We start from the raw sequence: 6000 nt of genomic DNA on the forward strand, positions 1-6000 counted from the left end.
CTGGGAAATGTAGGCGCCCGGCGCATGCGCAGTTGAAATAAAACGTGAAAAACGTAAGGTCAAGCACAATTAACTTAAAACACCCCCCCCCTCAAACGAATTAGGCGCCCTTACGCCCGCCCGCTTTAGGCTACGCCGCCGTAACATAGCAGGCAAGTACATTGTGAATCATGTACTTGCCTAGCTAACTTACGGCGGCATAGCTTAAATGCCTTAAGCTACGCCGCCGCAAAGTTGCGGCCATGTACCTGAATCTAGGTAAAAGACACCACAATGACTGATCAAATCATGCCATCACTGCCAGGTAAGCAGCAGTGGAAAATCAAAGGCTTTTGTGCTTTTTATTTAAATTCCAAACACATTTGCAGAAAGTTGCCAGTTAGTGCAATATTGGCTGCATAGATTTGGGAACTCAGGACTTTGCACAGACTTATTTAACATGACAAAGTCCACAGTGAACCTAGAATTCCATTGTATCATGATGCACTGTGAAAATATGTTAGTCTGATTTGTAAAGTATTGTACGTTTAAAACCAATTTATTTTAATTTTTAATTATAACTTTTTAAGCAGTCATAATATGTTTCTAACCAGCAGATGGCGCTGCTATCCTAAACATTAGAATTACGTATCTTTTGTTCAAAATATTTTAAAGTAGTAAGTAAAACTTGCCATTGGAACCTTTTTTGTTGCTAAAAACTATTGTGTGTCTTTACTCAAACAGATCACAATTGTTTGTGACATTACAACAACACACAACAAAAATATAGACAGATATTGAGCTTTCAAATACCCTTTTTAAAAGAACATCTATAGTATACATCATTCTTAGTACAGTGGAACCTTGGATTATGAGCATAATCTGTTCCAGGAGAATTCTCATAATGCAAAGCACTCGCATATCAAAGCGAGTTTCCCCATAGAATTTAATGGAAACTAAAATACTTTGTTTCCACAATGACTCCAATGGCATGCAATACCGCATGTGGCCAGAGGTATGGGGGCGCCAGAGAACCTCGTAAATGGTCGGAAAGGCTAGAGGACAGCTCGGATGACCTCGGAAACCCTCGAAAAGGCTCAAAAGAACCCAGGAACGGAGTATTTCTGAGTACTTCCAAATCGTTCCGGCGCCCCCCACCTCAGGTCAAATATGGTACTGCAGGCCCCATTAGCTTGAATTCTGTTCATTTTACGAAATAACTCTCGCAAACCGAGTCAGAATTTAAGTTGCTTGTCTTTCAAAACCGTGGTAAAGCTGGATATATACTTCCTGATGAACCAGACCAAATTCAGTCCACGGGTGGCCCACAACTCTCTTAGCCTCTCGGTCCACATGGACACACTTGGCCTTAGACTAAAAGACAGTTATACCTGTGTGATTAAAGTGTTACTACGCTAACACTGTATATTAGGCCACAGACTACCAGATGGTCGGTTAAGTAAATGTATTATGTCAAAGCAGGTAAACGGTGCAAATCAGCAAGCAATAGAACATTTCAAAGTTGCAGAACTAAATAAAGTGAATACTGGCCTATGACAGGAGGAATTAACTGAACTGCAGAAGTGTTAAATCAAGTTTTAATTAATAGAGATAACTAATAAAGAATATTAAAGCGGGGGTTCACCCTTAGAGGGCACTTTTCCCCCTTAGATTCCTGCTCGTTATTACTAGAGGAATCGGCTATTTATTTTAAAATATGTGCAGTACTTACCCGTTTACGAGACGCATCCTCTCCGTCGCTTCCGGGTATGGGCTTCGGGAATGGGCGTTCCTTCTTGATTGACAGGCTTCCGACGGTCGCATCCATCGCGTCACGATTTTCCGAAAGAAGCCGAACGTCGGTGCGCAGGCGCAGTATAGAGCCGCACCGACGTTCGGCTTCTTTCGGCTACGAGTGACGCGATGGATGCGACCGTTGGAAGCCTCTCGGAAGACTGTCAATCAAGAAGGAACGCCCGCTCCCGAAGACCCATACCCGGAAGCGACGGAAGAAGATGCAGCTCGAAAACGGGTAAGTACTGCACATATTTTAATATAAATAGCCGATTCCCCTAGACCGAACGAGCAGGAAGCTAAGGGGAGATTTTTTTTTTTTTTTTTTAAATGGGTGAACTCCCGCTTTAATGTTCTTGAGTGCACGCTAAACTAATACCCCCAAATGTGGGTTCCACAAGTGTTCCTGAGTGGGGTACCCCTTCAAGGTCATTGCAAAGTACCTGGCGCCTGAATGTTAGCAAAATGAAAAGCAAAAAACAATCAGTTCAGTCCTCAAATGTGTGACAGCAAAAACATATAACAATGAAGTTGCCACCTAAACACTGATTAGGTGGTTTCACCACACCCCCTAAATATCAACCAACAACAAGTATAGTGTAACACAACTTTAAAATATACATGTACAATCAACAGTACAACAAACGTATCAACTATTGCAAAATAAATGTCCCAAAAGAATAAGAGTCCATCATCCAGATGTGCCTTCAAACACCAGTGTAAAAAATGTGATCACTCCCACATCTTCTATACATAAATAGTCCCACAGTGACACCAATGCACTCCACCACATGATAATTCAATCTGCTCACCTTCACATTTGACCTCCTACCATAAATTAGGTCAAACTGCACTGTTTCTCTCTCCCACAGGGCTAATGCACAGGCATGGAGTCAATCACTCATTTAATTTCATATGCCGTTCATATGTGCATCACATCTTTAAAAAAAAGGGAAACAAGGTAATATTGCTCACTGTGTTCACTGATAATAAAATCAATAGGGATAAAAACACTCACCAAAGTAAAATGATCATTCATAACGGAGTGCGCCTCAATCAGTCTGCATGTACTGGTCTCTCCCCGCTCAGCAGTTTGGAATGAAAGTACGATGATGTCATCGGCATGTGGCTCCACCCCCTATGGACTGACTCCATGCCCATGCTTTAGCCCTGTGTGAGGAAGAAAAAATGCTGTTTGACCTAATTGACGTATTATGTGCAGATTGACGTATTATGTGGTGGAGTGCACTGGTGTCACAGTGGGACTATTTATGTATAAAATATTTGGGAGTGATCAAATTTTCTACACTGGTGTTTGAAGGCATATCTTTATGGAATTTGCAGACATTTATTTTATAATAGTTGATGTGTCTATGCACTGTTGATTGTACATGAATATTTTAAAGTTGCGCTACACTATACATGTTGTTGCCTGAATGTTGATGTTGGTCAGAATGGGGTGGGGCCCTTCTTTAAATGGTGCACAAGAAGCTGTCTCTTTAAGACTTTGTAGTAGATAGCTGTAGGGCTGCTAAGTAACAAGCAGTCCATGTGGAACTGGGGTTAAGAAGGGGCACCCACAGCAACTTTCTCTGTGGAACTTTCTCTTCTTGACACCCCAGTTCCTCAATTTTTTTCCTGGGAAAAGCAGTCCTGTCTCTCCTCCTCTGTATATAGGAATATTGGCTCTTGTAGTTTAGAGTCCCCCCATTCACATGTATGGTGCTGCCCCTCTGGGGAACTACAAGTATCAGTGTCCTTTGTGGCTGTTACATGCTCCCCTGGCTGCTGATTGGATTCAAACCTGCAGTGCCAGGAAGGAGGGGGGCAGAGCAGAGGGTGAGTGGGTTTACACAGATACACACCTGTCAGCTACTATAGGAGAAGGGAGAGAAGTTGGCTGCAGTCATATAGCCCAGCACTCAATGACATACAGGGCCGGATTCAGAAAGAGATACGACGGCGTATCTCCTGATACGCCTTCGTATCTCTGAGTGCGCTCGGTCGTATCTATGCGACTGATTCAGAGAATCAGTTACGCATAGATATTCCTAAGATCCGACAGGTGTAATTGTCTTACACCGTCGTATCTTAGGCTGCAATTTCAGGCTGGCCGCTAGGTGGCGCTTCCGTATTTTTTACGCAAGGTATATGCAAATTAGTATTTACGCCGATTCAGAAACGAACGACCGCCCGGCGCTTTTTTTTTACGTCGTTTGCGTTCGGCTTTTTCCGTTGTATAGTTACCCCTGCTATATGAGGCATAGCTAATGTATAGTATGGCCGTCGTTCCCGCAACAAGTTTTGAATTTTTTACGTCGCTTGCGTATACGGCTTGACGTAACTTACGTACACGTCGAAAGCATGACAATTTGCCAACATCATTTGGAGCATGCGCACTGGGATATGTCCGCTGCAGGCAAGCGCCGTTTGTTGAAAACATCAAAAACGTGGGGTCAGTACTATTTTACATAGTACACGCCCCCAACCAGCCTATTTTGAATTAGGCGGGCTTACGCCAGTTAAGTTACACTGCGCCGCCGTAAGTTTAAGCGCAAGTTGTATGTGAATACACAACTTGCTGCTCAAACTTACGGCGGCGTAGTGTATCTGAGATACGCTACGCCTGCCTAAAGATAGGCAAAGGTATCTGAATTCGGGCCCTAGTGTCCAAGTGCTACACAGCTGCTCTGTCACTGCTCACAGTGGGGAGGGGGGGGCAAACGGGGGCAGGAGAGCACACAGAGCCAGCTGCACTCAGCTATAGAAAAACTGAAGAAGCCAAGCAGAAAACTGTTGATCAAACAGGTGTAGATGTGGTTCAGGTATTTTGACAGCTGGCGGCGTTAGCTGTAAGAAAATAATAGATGTAGTGAGAGATTCGTCCATTGGGGCTGTTTAACGTGCATGGAGGAATCTGTTATGCCGCGTACACACCATCGCTTTCTGCGATGGAAAAATGCGACGCTTTATGTGCTTTAAAAAAATGTCATTTTTCAAACTTCAATTTGAACAACGACGTAGCATACACACCATCGCTTTTTCACAATGCTCTAGCACAGCGCAGTTCCGTCAATCACGCACGACGTCACTATAAAGGGTCGTTTCCATGCGGAAGACGGCCTCTTTTGCTGATATCGTGTTGCTGCGTGTTAGTAAAAGTTTGGTGAGATACGATTCGTGATTTTCAGTGACTGTGCTTTAAATTTCGTTTTCTGTCGTACAGTTTGTCTATTTGTTGTCGGATCTGTGATACAGAGCTTGTACTAAGGACGTATTTGTTTTGGCATTACGTTTTGTGTGCACGGTGCTGTTTAGCAGGTCGTTCTTCAAAGGTCATTCTTTACTTCAGGGCGTAATTTTTAGTCTGATCTGATTTGACGACCATTTTCTAGCCATGTTGCGGGTACGAACTCGTCGCCGAGATCGTGCTGTGCTTGTTGTTAGGATGTGTGCTGCATCCCAGCGACGGTCCATGAACAGGGTGAGGAGGAGGTTGTGGACCAAGAACTGGTTGCTACGCAGGGACCAGTTCTCTCATATGCCTCTGCTGCGGGAGATCCGAGAAAATAACCCTGATGATTTCAGGAATTTTCTTAGGATGTCTGACCCCGTATTTCAGCAGCTTTTGGCTTTGGTGTCGCCATATATCACCAGGCAGGACACCGTTATGCGGGAAGCCATCACTGCTGAGCAGAGGCTAGTTGCTACGTTGCGCTACCTTGCAACAGGGAGAAGTCTGCAGGACTTGAAGTTCTCAACGGCCATCTCCCCCCAGGCTCTGGGCCTCATAATCCCGGAGACCTGTTCGGCCATCATTCAGGTTCTTCAGGAGGACTATGTTAAGGTAAGTGGTGTTCTTTCAATGGTCAAACTATGTCCCAAAAAAAAAAAAAAAAAAATGTTTCTAATATGCTCAGAATGCTGACTTTGTCTCTATGTATGCTGTTCTACACAATTTGTAAAGCCCTACATGTTTATTTAATTTAGCCAACCTGTCCATCATTCTATGTTGTGGCCAAACCCACCTAGCATAGTCCCTATATCCCCGTTTATTTGTGGCCTCCATTGTAGTGCTGCATTTTGTGTGTCCCTATATCCCCGTTTATTTGTGGCCTCCATTGTCCAAACCCCCCCCCCTAGATTTTTGAACTACATAATAATATTTATTTTTATTATAATTTTTTTTTTGTTGTGGGGTTGTTTCTCATGTGAGAAACTCATCTT

The sequence above is a fragment of the Rana temporaria genome, chromosome 5 (genome assembly GCF_905171775.1).
Source record: "Rana temporaria chromosome 5, aRanTem1.1, whole genome shotgun sequence".
Classification (NCBI taxonomy): Eukaryota; Metazoa; Chordata; class Amphibia; order Anura; family Ranidae; genus Rana; species Rana temporaria.